We start from the raw sequence: 15512 nt of genomic DNA on the forward strand, positions 1-15512 counted from the left end.
AGTAAAACTTAAAGACGGGGGTGAGAATATTTGTTTCAAACATTTCTTGGTAATAAAATATACCAATCATTTAATAATTTTCTTTTCTTAGACTGAGTCAAAAGTGCCTGCTCCAAAACCTCTGGGACAAGCTGCTGCATCAAAATGTCACAGGAGCTACAAGCTTATTTACCATGATGGCCTCAAGGCAGCTTTAAAATGTCTTCTGATCTTTCTCATCATCTTTCTCTTTCTTCTTCTCTACCTCCTTCTCTACCATTATTTTCTTCCTATTCATTCTCTTTCTGATCCTTCACAGAGCGTTATTTAAAACATGGTACTAAAACATCAGGGAGGGACAAAGTGGGCTTATTAATAGAGATTCTTCATGCTTTAATCAAGCAATATTTTCCTAAACAGGGAATATTTCCCAGAAAAGATTCTAAAAGCTTATTTAATTTACCACTGTTTTGATCAAAAAAAGCAATATATGTCAGAACTTAAATCCATAATTTTTAACATTAAAAACACATAAACATAAAGCTACACTTTCTCTATACCTGTTATTGCAGATTGAAGTAAAGATCTTTATTCAATTAAAGATTGACTTTATATATTTAAGGAGGATTAATGGATACATTGATGAACAGATAGATAGAGAGATAGAGAAATAGATCAACCCAGCCAGACAGATAAGCAGATATTATTTGAATATTTAAGTTGCTAAACAATGACTTAAATGCTCTTTAAAAATGCTTTTAGGGTTACTCTTGGCACACTTTTTCCTCCTACTATTCTCACTACAAGTTCACTTTCTAGAAGTCTCATCGAAACTTCCACAAGTTCACAAGTTGCCTTTCAGACATCCCTCATCTTCCACTCTCACCCCTCTTGCTAAAAAAAGGCAACTAACTCATTCCACACACTATCATCTGCCAGAAGCAATTTCTGCGTTTGTTTTTTATTACCACAGTAGGATTTCACATTCTGCAAGCTTCCATTTCTGAAACAACACAAAACAAATAGAAAAGTTTATCTCATCAGATTTTAGAAAAAGTCATCAGATGCAAATGTGCTGAAATAATGGAAATGCAGCAAAAAGAGTGATCTCTGCCAATAATTTGGCATTAATGCAAAGTGCCCTAAGGCAAAATGTAATGCCTCTGTTTTCAAGTGAATTGAAATCTGAAGTCCCAAATACATATTTTTACTGTGTGAAACAGGAGGAAATGTAGTTTGTATTCCCCTGGACTTCACCAGCCTATGGACATAAACTAAGTCACATTAAGGTTAACATGCAATTTCACTGGGTGGCTAACCTCCCTACCTAAAACAGAGAACCTCAGCCTCCCCTTCAGATATTTCCTGCAGGGTGGGTATCACACTGCTCAGGGCTTATCTTGTTCTTCAACCTCAGCCTCCTTTTTGACTCAAAGCCACAAAAGGATAGCACTTCTTGCTGCCATGGCTTCTGGTTCCCCTCATGATAATGCAGCTTTACCCAAGGAATCATCTCTTCTGACTTCAAAAGTTGCAAAAATTTCCATTGTCATAAAGAACTGCACTTATTTCCCTGCTCCATGTAAATATCCCCTATCTCCTACATCATATCATCTTTTGCCATAACCTTGGTTCCAATGTCACTGCTTTTTCACTGTGTATAAGAATGACTCATGAAAATAGGCTGTCAGTTTCCACCTGCAAATGCTCTCTTGCTAGAAGATCAAATCCAGCCCGGGTCCACCCTGTCCTCTGCCTCCTCCACCTCTGCTCTCAGGCACTCAATCACAAAAAACTTCCATCTCTAGCATATCTTCCCCCCAATATAAGTCAACTCGCAAAGGTAAATAATGGCAGGCACTGGCTCTCCAGAACAGCAGACTGAATTGCAGTGTCGGTTCAGTGAAAATTACAATTGTATTGAAAACAGGCTGTTTGAGAAACAAAGTAGATATGCTAGTTTCCTTCTTCTTTTTGGAACATAGAAGAAGGGTAAATGTCAAAGGAAAGAAAAACTCAAGGGATCCCTAGCTTACTTCAAATCTGAGTTCAACCCTACCCAAACAAGAAGTACTAACACCAACTAACATCAGATATCACTTATGGCTTCAGAATGTCTTTCACTCAGCAACAGCCTCAAGCATCCAGATGACATGAGTGAGGGGCAGAGACAGAATGAAACAAAACATATTTGGCTGTCATTAGACTATAAATGACTAAAAAGAAAAATAATCTACTTAGTGTGGCCAACTAATATCTGGTAAAGCTGAGGTGGAATTTTGAAATCAAACAGGGAGATTTAACTGTTAAGATCCTAAAAGCAAACATATTCACTGGTCTTTATTCTGCCTTCCAGCTGTTATTTTGAAATCCTGTAGACTGGACTGAGATTACAAAGCATTCTACCCAACAAACCTAGACCTACTGACTTTTTTCTTTTTTTCTTTTTTTTTTTTTTTTAGTGCATTTGGAGGGAAGCCACAGAGTCCACACTCCACTTTCCATAGCTGTTAACTGATGGATTCACAAAATTCAATTTTGTGGTGAAAGGCTGCAGCCTCTCTCCATGTTTTAGAGACCATCAAATTATTCATTCCCTCCTTTCACAGTGATCTCAAGAGAGAGTAAGGTCTAAATCTCCACCTGCAGGTAAATAAACAGAACTTTCATAAGCAAATGAAGAATGCAAACCAGAAGCTTAATCTTGGTTTGTACATGCAAATCAAAAAGCAGCAGCTCAGCCAGGCTTCCTGAACCCAGTAAGACCAGAGTCAAGTAACATTCTTTAAATGGAATCCTGGAAGCTTATTTCCCTCTTTGTGTATTACCTCTCCTGGAGAAATTTCTCCAGCAATTAAAGTTGTCAAATTCATGCAGAGTGCCTGTTACACAGAGAAAACCGCACACAGAAAATTGGGAGACACATCGCAGCATCAAGTACTGTAATTAAGAAAATTGTTTTTATGGTTTTCTATGAATATGAATGACTGAATAAATGACTGAGCAACACCACAGCCTCTTCATTACTAAGACAGTCAGAGACCAGAAGAGGCTCCTGGGTCTTCAGGAGATCTGAGGAGGGTTAGAAGGAGGAATAGGGTCAGAAGCCAATTGATCTCAGTAAAACATAGGAGCCTGTACACTTGCAAACCGAAGATAAAAATAAATGAAATGTGCAGCCCAGGTGCAGGTGCTGAAACATAGCCTGAGTCAGAGATAGGAAATAAACTGTCACAGCTGGAAGGTACCTAGGAAAGGTGTGGGATCTATACTGTGAAAGTGGACTGTCAGCTTCCTGACCTTAACGCTGCTCTTGATCCTGGCTCTTAACTCCTACCCTACTAGGAACATTTACAAATTTCTCTGTGTTCACCTCTTTGTGCTTCTCCAGAAATCAGGGCTGGTGTAAACTGGAAGTTCTAAAAGGCTGAGAAAGAAGCAGAGAGACACTGAACTGGGCTCTCAGGAATGCCCCATGCCTACCTGGCAGAAATGGGGAAGGTCTTGGTCAAGAGTCACCTTTGGGAAAGCATGGAGGAGGAACTAAAGGCTGAAAAAGGGGATTTGAGAGGCAAATGGAACCCAACATACCAGGGGCAAATGAACAGCCAAGGAAGAGGAATTAGGGCCCCTTACTTGGGTATTGTTTGCAACAAAAAGGAATAGTTGCATGGTTCTAGCTCACAATTTCCCTGTTAGACTTGGTGACATATTCCAAACCAATCTTCAAATTTATTTTGCAATGTTCTGGATTTCCTTGAGTTCAGTCTTTCAGATTAAAGACGTCTTTAAAGATACAATTAGGAGCATTTAAACTTATGGCTCTGGTGTTCATTGTGAGGAAATATTTATAATAGATAGTAATTAGAAATAATCTAAAAATTCAACATTAGAAGATTAATTATAATTCTATAGATGGAATATTATGGGATCATTAAAATTATATAGTAGTAGTACTTAAGATATAAAGCAGCATTTGTGTAATATTCTGATTTTATATACATGCATATGTAATTTCAACTTGCATTATTTGTATAGAAATTTTTAAACCCCTTTATTTTTATCAAGCCAAGACTCACTTGAGTAGCCCTTTTGGTTGTTGCGGTGTAGGAAACCAAAATCTTTTGTAACTTGAGCAGGTCATGATCTCAGAAGAGTTACTTGGGAACCCAGAGAACTTCTGAAAGTCAAAGGAACACAGCCTCAACACTGTTGCCTGAAAGAAGAACTTAGGAAGAAGGTCTGATGGGGCTTTCTGGAATTGCTCCGGTCAGGTTTCATTGGCAAAAAATAGGAACAGGGCACCTGAAATAAATTTACCTTGACAAAAAGGTAGCTGTCTAGGCTTTTGACCCAGTCTTAAGAACATAGCCTAAGAGCGTATGTGGAAAGGCTGGTTCTAACACTGCATGCAGCTGATTTTGGAAATTCTCTGGAACCACCCCTTTGGGATACAGTGGTTGTGCACTCGGAAACATTGACTTAACTAAGACAATAGTCCTTGGGAATCCAAGTGTAGAATTTAGATGAAGCAGAATATGAAAGACATGCATGCCATCTGCCCTTTCAATTTAGGACTGGCCAGCTCCAGCATATGCACCAATTGAACCAGTTCTGAATGACTCCATAGCTACTGCTTTAAAAAAAATTCAATAGTTTTTGGGGAACAGGTAGTGTTTGGTTACATGGATAAGTTCTTTAGTAATGATTTCTGAGATTTTGGTGCATGCATCACCCAAGCAGTGTACACTGTACACTGTACCCAATGTGTAGTCTTTTATCCCTCATCCCCCTACCACACTCCCCTCAAGTCTCTAAAGTCCATTGTATCATGCTTATGTCTTTGTGTCCTCAGAGTTTAGCTCCCACTTATAAGTGAGAACATACAATGTTTGATTTTCCATTCCTGAGTTACTTAATGGTCTCCAACCCCATCCAGGTTACAGTGAATGCCATTATTTCATTCATTTTTCATGGCTGAGTAGAATTCTGTGGTGTATACATATACATATACACATACATACATACACACCCCCCCCCCCCCCACATTTTCTTTATCCACTCATTGATTGACGGGCATTTGGGCTGGTTCAGTATTTTTGCAATTGTGAATTGTGCTGCTATAAACATGCGTGTGCAAATGTCTTTTGCATATAATGACTTATTTTCCTCTGGGTAGATACCTAGTAGTGGGATTGCTAGATCAAATGGTAGATCTACTTTTAGTTTCTAAGGAATTTCCACACCGTTTTCCATAGTGGTTTACTAGCTTACATTCCTATCAGCAGTGTAAAAGTGTTCCCTTCTTACCACATCCATGTTAACATCTGTTATTTTTTCATTTTTAAATTATGGCCATTCTTGCAGGAGTAAGGTGGTATCACATTGTGATTTTGATTTGCATTTGCCTGATAATTAGTGATGTTGAGCATTTTTTCATATGTTTGTTGGCCATTTGTATATCTCCTTTTGAGAATTGTCTACTCATGTCCTTACCCCCCTTTTGATGGGATTACTTTTTTTTTCTTGCTGATTTGTTTGAGTTTCTTGTAGATTCTGGATATTAGTCCTTTGCCAAATGCATAGTTTGTGAAGATTTTCTTCCACTCTGTGGATTGTCTGTTTAATCTGCTGATTATTTCTTTTGCTGTGCAGAATCTTTTTAGTTTAATTAAGTCCCATCTATTTATCTTTGTTTCTGTTGCATTTGCTTTTGGGGTTCTTTCTCACGAAGTTTTTGCCTAAGCCAATGTCTAGAAGGGTTTTTCCAATGTTATCTTCTAGAATTTTCATGGTTTCACGTCTTAGATTTAAGTCTTTGACCCATCCTGAGTTGACTTTTGTATAAGGTGAGAGAAGGGAATCCAGTTTCATTCTTCTACATGTGGCTTGCCAATTATCCCAGCACCATTTGTTGAATAGGGTATCCTTTCCTCATTTCATGATTTTGTTTGCTTTGTCAAAGGTCAATTGGCTGTAACTATTTGGATTTAGTTCTGGGTCCTCTATTCTGTTCCATTGATCTATGTGCCTATTTTCATGTCAGTACCATGCTGTTTTGGTGACTATAGCCTTATAGCATAGTTTGAAGTTGGGTAATGTGATGCCTCCAGATTTGTTCTTTTTGCTTAGTCTTGCTTTGGCTCTGGGGGGCTCTTCTTTGGTTTCATTTGAATTTTAGTCCTGTTTTTACAGTTCTGTGAAGAATGTTAATGGTATTTTGATGGGAATTGCATTGAATTTGTAGATTGCTTTTGGCAGTATGATGATTTTTACACTATCAATTCTACCCATCCCTGAGCATGCAATGTGCTTCCATTTATCTGTATCATCTATGGTTTCTTTCAGCAGTGTTTCGTAGTTTTCCTTATAGAGGTCTTCCACCTCCTTGGCTAGGTATATTTCTAAATATTTTATTTTTGCAGCTAATGTAAAAGGGTTGAGTTCTTGATTTGATTCTCATCTTGGTTGTTGTTGGTGTATAGCAGTGCTACTGATTTGTGTATATTGATTTTGTATCCTGAAACTTTACTGAATTCATTTGTCAGATCTAGGAGTTTTTGGATGAGTCCTTAGCGTTTTTAAGGTATGTGATCATATCATCGGTGAACAGTGACAGTCTGACTTCCTCTTTACTGATTTGGATGCTCTTTATTCCTTTCTCTTGTCTGATTGCTCTCTTGTCTGCTGTTTGAAGTGGTTGGCTCATAAGATGGCAACCAGCAGCCACTGGAATAACAGGATCTTTTGTTAATATCCAGAGGAGGAGAGAGAGAGGAATCACTGTTCAAGGATGGAATATGTCTTTCACATTAGTCTGATTGAGCCAACTAAAGTCAGAAGCCCATTCCAACATCAGTAACAGTAGTGGCCTAAGAATTACCTGGGAGTAGCTTACATATGTAGAAAATTGCAGAGTCACTGTTATATTTCGTGCAACTTGGGAGAGCAACTTTCTAAAAGTATAAAAATATTTCTGTCATCAGTATGCAAGTAGTATGACCAAAAAAAAAAAATGGCTGTATCGAGTTTACAGATAACTGAATCAGTGTCAGTAGTGTTGAGCCAAAAGTTACACTCCTGCTAAATTCAAAATACTCCCAGTGCACTCACACAAAGATTTCATCTTTTAACTTTTCCTTCATTGTGTGTGAGCTGCCTACAATGAGGTGTTTAGGCCCCTCCCTCATGAAAATCAATTGCTGGTGACTCTTATCCTGTCACAGCTACATGCCCAAGAACTTAACTCCCCATGTGTACACAGATTTGGTTTCCATCTGGGATCCCCACTAGGTTAGCAGCCTCCAACATAAAAAATAGAAATGAATCTGAATGATTCAATAGACTGCATATAACCAAGTCTAAATGATTGTAAATGATTGTTCAAGCTAAAATCCATTTCCCCAATGGTCAGATTGATGTCATCTGATTAAAGCATGCCATGTTGGACTTTAAAGGCCAGTTTTTTATAAGACTTTGTGATTTAAGGCAATGAATTGAGTTTATAAATCTTTCAGATGTCAGTTGCCTGAGAGTATTAGCTTCTGAGGGTTAGTTTAGATTACACATTCTCCAGTTCATAGACCCATGCCAACTGGAGTCAGTGAATGTATAAATAATGAAAGCTCATTTATTAAGTAATAATTTATTAAACACCTATGATATGCCAGGCACTGTACTAGGACAAGGCCATTCCATTCTCAGTTGTGAATTGACATATATTTAGTTAACACTGAAATAATTTTTTTTAACATAGAGATCCACAAAGTGCTTTGGAGCCATGCAGACTAAGTGGTACATTCTTTCTGAAGATGTCAGGACAGCCTTTACAGAGAAAGCAACATTCAAGAAAGGTTTTTAACATGAGTAAAATCTTGAGAAAGAGAAAAGAACCAAAAGAAAGTATTTTCAGGAAAAGGGAATTTCATGGACAAAAGCATAAAATATAAACAAGTATAATAATTTCACAGAATGTTAATGGGCAGAAAATTTGTTAAGATGATTTTAGGAAAGGAATAGATAGGTGATGTGGAAATCAGTAAGCAACTGGATTGAGGTACTAAACACATGTATCGGGGACCTGCCCCGATAATCATGTAGGTTCTTTTCTATTTTTCCTAAGCGTCGGCTGGCTTGAGAAATAAAGGGACAGAGTACAAAAGAGAAAAATTTTAAAGCCGGGCGTCCGGGGGAGGCATCACACATTGGTAGGATCCGTGATGCCCCCCAAGCCACAAAAACCAGCAAGTTTTTATTAGGGATTTTCAAAAGGGGAGGGAGTGTGTGAATAGGTGTGGTTGACAGACATCAAGTACTTAACAGGGTAATAGAATATCACAAGGCAAGTGGAGGCAAGGTGAGATCACAGGACCACAAGACCGAGGTGAAATTAAAATTACTAATGAAGTTTCGGGCACCAATGTCATTGATAACATCTTATCAGGAGACAGAGTTTTGAGATCAACCGGTCTGACCAAAATTTATTAGGCTGGAATTTCCTCTTCCTAATAAGCCTGGGAGCACTATGGGAGACTGGGGTCTATTTCACCCCTGCAGCCTCAACCATAAGAGACAGGCCATGCCCAGGGGGGCTGTTTATAAGCCGATACCTCCAGGCGCGTATTCTCTTTCTCAGGGACGTTCCATGCTGAGAAAAAGAATTCAGCGATATTTCTCCCATTTGCTTTTGAAAGAAGAGAAATATGGCTCTCTGTCCTGCCCGGCTCACTGGCAGTCAGAGTTTAAGGTTATCTCTCTTATTCCCTGAACAATTGCTGTTATCCTGTTCTTTTTTCAAGGTGCTCAGATTTCATATTTCTCAAACACACATGCTGTACAATTTGTGCAGTTAATGCAATTATTACAGGGTCCTGAGGTGACATACATCCTCCTCGGCTGACAGGATTAAGAGATTAAAGTAAAGACAGGCATAGGAAATCACAAGGGTATTGATTGGGGAAGTGATAAGTGTCCATGAAATCTTCACAACGTATGTTTAGAGACTGCAGTAAAGACAGGCATAAGAAATTACAAAAGTATTAATTTGGGGAACTAATAAATGTCCATAAAATCTTCACAATCCATGTTCTTCTGTCATGGCTTCAGCCGGTCCCTCTGTTTGGGGTCCCTGACTTCCTGCAACAGACATGGGTTGGAATTTTTATTCTGTCACTTAATATCTAGGTCTCTCTTCAACTGTAGATTATGGATGTTAATCTACCTTAACTGTTTCACAAAATAATTGCTGACCATGCTGCAGCAGGTAGAACCCTTGCCTTAAGATTTAGCAAATACTGATTCTCCAAACTGTGACACTGGCACCTAAGAGGGTACCTTGGTGGGACCAATCCCAGCCATCCTTTCATCTACTGTGAGGAGGGATCTGGACACTAGCCTGTATTTATGTGTTATGATACTTTGCACCAATACTCAACAGATACAAAGGCTGCAACATTTTTGGAATAGTTGATTTATTATTAAGACAAAAATAGGTAAAGGTAATACTTGACTGAATCCTAGACATGGTTAAAAAAAAATATGTATGACAGTTTGAGGCCACTTCAGAAAATTTGAATATGGAGTCAATAGTACTGTATCAATGTTAAACTTTTTCATTTTGACAAATGTACTGTGGTTATTTAAGACAATTTACATTCTTAGGAAATGCATGATGAAGTATTTAGGGGTAAAGGAGCATGACGTCTTCAAAATACCTCAAATGGGTACAGTAATTTCTTGTTCTCTTCTTGCAATGTTTCTGTAAGTTTTAAATGCCATTTTAAAAAGGAGAAAAGGTGATTAAGGTTTCATACCATCCAATAAGCCATTAATTCATTTGTCACATCCACCTGGGGACAATGACAATGGAAGTGACTCCAAGGGAATTTTCAGAAACTATGAAAGAAGACACCTCCTTGGGCAGGCAAATCTTTGATCCCTTCACAAGTTGATAGCTGCCCACAACATCACTACTACTACTAGTGTTAACTCTGTCTGCCTTGAAAAATTGACTGAATTTTTGATATAACCTAATTCTTACTGTGAATTGTTACTCAGTTTGAACTGAATTTTTTTTCTTTTTTCAGATTGGTCCAAGCATCCTTCTTTGAGTACACTTCTTCCCCAGATTCCTGGTGTTTGGCAAGTCTTATCACTTAATAAGGAATCATGAACTAATCTGCCACTTGGTAGGATAAGCTACTCAGATTTTTCATTCATTGAAGTCCTCTAATTTTCAGTTTCAGTTGTAAAATGGAGATATTAATTCCTGCCCCCCTTATCTTAAAGGATTGAGAGGAGCACAAACAGGAATAACAGGTATGTAGGTTTTTGCAAACTCTAAAATCTGACACAAGTTAGGAATTTGTATAATTTAATTGTGATGTCAGAATCAAAGGCTCACATGAAGTTTAACCCTTCCTATCCTCTACTCTGGATTATTCCTGGGGCCTGAACTGTTTGAATTTTGAGGTACTTTGATTCCTACTATTAAACTATCTCATGGAGCATTTTTCCTATACAAATATAACAAATGCTGAACATTTTCTGTCCACAGTACTACATGAAATGTAATGCAGATAAATTACTAATGAATAAATATTTTAGAGCAAGCTAGAATGACACCACCTCAAAAAACTAACAAAGAATGTTTGACTTTCTTATGCACATTGATTTGAGTCGTACTTGGTTTCAGAGATCACTAATGAAAAATTCATTTTACATTTATGTGTTTGGATCAAGTATGGCTTGCTCTACTTCTTAAATCCCATAAATTTCATCCCAAGGTAAATTTTTAAAGATTAAAATAAATCCTACAATAAAAGGGTTTTTGTTTTTCTAAAATATTTTCATTTTTAAAAATTAAATAACAGCCTGGCATGGTTGTTTACGCCTATAATCCCAGCACTTTGAAAGGCTGAGGCAGGAGGATCGCTTGAGACCAAGAGTTCAAGACCAGCCCTGGCAATGTAGTGAGACCCCATCTCTAATTTTAAAAATTGGTTAATTAAAGAAGTAGGTAAGAAACACAATATTATTGAAATAAATTTTTAAAAATCAGACTCATGTACAGTAAAAAAAAAAAGGTAATTACTATTAACAGTGTGATATGTACTTTTTAGCCTTTTCTCTATATTCAGAGAGAGAGAAATAGGATATATAGCTTGAGTTTGTTTTCTTGAAGAATGTCATATTAAACATGCAAATCTGTAACTTGATTTTTCTTATTTAAGTTAATTTTATAGTATCTAATGTCTATACTTAAAGATAGTCCTCATGCTTCCTTTGGAAATAATTTTTAAAAATCTCTTAGAGAAGATCCATACATCATTCAGGTTGAAGAACATTGGTCAACTGCATATTATTCTATTGTGTGGATGTACCATGATTTACTTACATCCATCTATCAATGACACGTGGGTTATCCCAGCATTTTACTATCAAAAACAATGCTTCAGTAAGCATTATCATGAGGTTTGTTGTGGTTTTTTTCTTGCATTTCTTCCAGCAATCCTATAGGATATCAGCCTTAAAAAAGAAATTGCTGAGTCAAATGGCATATGCATTTTTAATTTTATTGCTATAGTGACTTCCAAAAACACTGCATCTATTCATACCCCTAACCAAGAATACATGAGAGTAATTATTCCTCTACACTTTCACCCATGCTAGATATTATCAGTCTTTTAAGATTTTTCTAAATGGAAGGTCAAAAGTCACATTATTTTATTTATTTATTTACTTATTTTTTGAGATGGAGCTTCCCTCTTTTCACCCAGGCTGGAGTGCAATGGTGCTATCTCAGCTCACTGCAACCTCTGCCTCCCGGGTTTAAGCAATTCTCGTGCCTCAGCCTCCTGAGTAGCTGGGATTACAGGTGCCTGCCATCACACCTGGCTAACTTTTAAAAATACGTTTAGTAGAGACTGGGTTTCACCACGTTGGCCAGGCTGCTTTCGAACTCCTCACCTCAAGTGATCTGCCCTCCTCAGCCTTCCAAGATGCCAGGATTACAGGCATGAGCCACTGCACCCAGCCAAAAGTCACATTATTTTAAATTGCAGCTTCTTTATTTCTCCCTCTCCTCTACTTGTATGTTTTTCTGTAAGTTTTTTTTTCATGACCTTTGTCCATTTTTTTAATTGCTTGAGTTTTCTTAAAACTTTATGGAATTTTTTATATATTTTAAATATCCCTTGTATATTTGCAGCATATTTTCTTTTATTTGGTAGTTTGTTTTTTAATGTGCTTTTATATCTTTTTTTTTTTTTTGAGATGGAGTTCGCTTTTATTGCCCAGGCTGGAGTGCAATGGTGTGATCTCAGCTCACCACAACCTCCGCCTCCTAGGTTCAAGCGATTCTCCTGCCTCAACCTCCCTAGTAGCTGGGATTACAGGCATGTGCCACCACACCTGGCTAATTTTGTATTTTTAGTAGAGACTGGGTTTCTCCATGTTGGTCAGGCTGGTCTCAAACTCCCGACTTCAGGTGATCTGCCTGCCTCAGCCTCCCAAAGTGCTGGGATTACAGGCATGTGCCACCACACCCGGTCTTTATGATATCTTTTATTGCACAAAAGTTTAATTCTTTAGTTTTCAGGTGATATTTATCTGAATGTGAGAAATTTCTAACCAAACACAAAGAATCAGAACCCTTAGGACCAGTGATCCTAGTAAATCATTTTACACAGACATTCTAGTGGGAAAAGGCAAGATAAAAATCCCTTTAAATAATATCTTAATTTCTTCAAGTTTCAACATATGTTCTCTTAATTATCAGAAAAAAGTTATTTTTCTTTTTCTAAAAATCTTAGCCCAGAACCAGAGCACAGATATCCATGATAATCCATTTTCATTGGAATCCATTTGATTTCACTTTTCTGCAGTTAGTTTGTACATATGTTGACCCTTCCTTCTTTTCCATTTTCCATTGCAATTCTCTCCCTCTTTGTACCTTTTCTAGAAATCTAAGAGTATTTTTCAACTATTCATGTGGTATGTCATGAATAAGCCCTAAAGGTTCTAGATCAATGGCTAGTGAAATGTTCCCAAATTCTATTTATCCAGTTTTCTAACTGGATAAAATCTTGCATGTTCTTACTCATATGTCGGAGCTATAAAAAGTGGATCTCATGAAGATAGAGTGCATATTGGCAGTTACAAGAGGCTGGGAAAAGGAAGAAGGGAGGCTGAAGGGGGGAGTATATATATGTATTTATTACCAATGAATTGTACACTTAAAAATGATAAAGATGGTAAATTATATATATATATAATAAATAAATATCTGCTTCTGCAGAAGGAAAGGAATAAAGAGCTTCCAGTCAACTTATTAGACATAACTTATTTCCTTTAGATGGTACACATCTAAAATTAGAAGGGTTTTTTACTCTTGGCCTGGCCCAGGAGTGCCACAACCACAGAGTGAACATGGAAGAAGTATTGATCCAGTCTACCATGGTTCAGAGATGCATGTTTGTATTTTACACTATGTGTGTCACATGGTCAGAGCTAGTGACAGGTAAAATTAGGAAGGAGGCCATGTTTGTCTTAGTATCATTTTGCTATCTTCCCCCAAGAGTCCCACCCCCTACTCCTTCCCTTTGTCCAGGCAAATAAAGGGACCCCAAGCATGGATATCCAACCAGGATAACTGATATGGTTTGGCTCTGTGTCCCCACCCAAATCTCATGTTGAATTGTACTCCCATAATTCTCACATTTTGTGGGAGGGACCCGATGGGAGATAATTGAATCATGGAGGCAGTTTCCCCCATACTGTTCTCATGGTAGTGAATAAGCGTCACAAGATCTGATGGTTTTATCAGGAGTTTCTGCTTTTGCGACTTCCTCATTCTCTCTTTGCCTGCTGCCATCCATGTAAGATGGGACTTGCTCCTCCTTGCCTTCTGCCATGACTGTGAGGCTTCCCCAGCCATGTGGAACTGTAAGTCCAATTAAACCTCTTTCTTTTATAAATTGCACAGTCCTGGGTATGTCTTTATCAGCAGCATGGAAATGAACTAATACAATAGCTCTCCAGTTTCACCCTGGTTCCTCTCTCTGACTAAATTTTAAAAATACTTGTTTCAATTGGACTGTAAGCTCCATAAAGACAGGGATCAGCTCTGTCATTGAATACTCAATGTTTACTGTATAGCAGGGGCTCCATAAATATTTGTAAAATTAATGTTTCAGATTTCAGGCCTTTTTAAATGAATGGGGCTTTTCTCCTTGCACCACAAAGTCTATTCTCAGAATGATTTATTTCACAACAGTGCTTTAGAATTCAACAACAGCTTAGTCGAAAGCAGAAAAACTTTAATATAGACATTTCAAATGTGAAGGCAAGTAGACGGGCTCTCCAATGTCCTATACCATATTATAGACAATTATCTGCTTTTCCTTTCAAGCCAAGCTCTGAACTCAACCATCCTTCTTTTATTTTTTATTTTTATTTTTTTGAGACTGCATTTCACTGTTGCCCAGGCTGGAGTACAGTGGTGTGATCAAAGCTCACTATAGCCTTGAACTACCAGGCTCAAGCAATCCTCCCACCTCAGTCTCCTGAGTAGCTGAGACTACAAGCAGGCACCACAATGCCCAGCTATTTTCTTTTTCAGAGACAGGGTCTCACTATTGTGCTCAGGCTGGTCTCAAAGCTCCTGGGCTCAAGCAATCCTCCTGCCTCAGCCTCCCAAAGTGTTGGGATTACAGGCATGAGCCACTGCACCCAGCCAACCATGTATCATTTATTCTTGTTCTACAAACCTGCTATTTTTTGGAAAGTGTCCTTCCATGGCATGATACATTTTAACACTTGTAAGCATGCACAGCTGGAGTGCTTTGCTACATTTCTATACACACATGTCTGTACATGCATATGTAACATTTAATGGATCAGAATGACCAAAGGAAGGAGAGAAGGGAGGAAGAGAAAGAGGGAAGAAAAGCAAGGAGGAAAGAAAGAAGGGAAGGAGAGAGGAATATAACTTAGAAACATGAGTTTAGGTTACTTAGACATAAAGTTGGATCACATTTTCTAATTATTTAATTTGTAAACCATTTTATTGACATATGATTGATATATACAGTTGTAGATATTTAATGTATACTTTTAAAGACACTATGCAGGTGTTAAAAATGAAATAGGGCAAAGCAAAGGAAAGCAAATCTATGGAATTATAATATGAATATACTGATTAGCAATTGCTAAATAATGCTGTAGCCTTGAACATTCACATATGTGAAAAAGGAATGATTTGAGGAAGCAAAGTGATGAAGTAAAAGGTGCCTGGTTTTATAATCAAACAGGCTGGATTTAAACCCTGATTCTGCCACTAGTTTTAAAATCCAACTCTTCATCTCAGAGCTTCCATCTATAAATTAGGGGTGATAAAATGAAATAGTGTGTATAAAAAGTGCCTGGATCATGGAAGTGTCAATAAATAACAGGCTTAATTATGTTTAAATATTTGGTTATTTACAGACAAATCAAATGTCAAACAAAAGATTAATGAACTTTTTTCCCTAAGC

At 37.6% G+C, this 15512-nt stretch overlaps 1 long non-coding RNA gene across 1 annotated transcript in view; it reads right to left on the reverse strand.

Annotated features, from left to right (window-relative positions):
- Positions 1-15512, reverse strand: part of LOC134810903 (uncharacterized) — a 139511-nt gene that overhangs the window by 88303 nt on the left and 35696 nt on the right. Inside the window, exon 3 of the long non-coding RNA XR_010159653.1 lies at positions 4059-4159. This is a non-coding gene — a long non-coding RNA (uncharacterized LOC134810903). The remainder of the gene's footprint in view (positions 1-4058; positions 4160-15512) is intronic.

The sequence above is a fragment of the Pan troglodytes genome, chromosome 7 (assembly GCF_028858775.2).
Source record: "Pan troglodytes isolate AG18354 chromosome 7, NHGRI_mPanTro3-v2.0_pri, whole genome shotgun sequence".
In the NCBI taxonomy this organism is placed as follows: Eukaryota; Metazoa; Chordata; class Mammalia; order Primates; family Hominidae; genus Pan; species Pan troglodytes.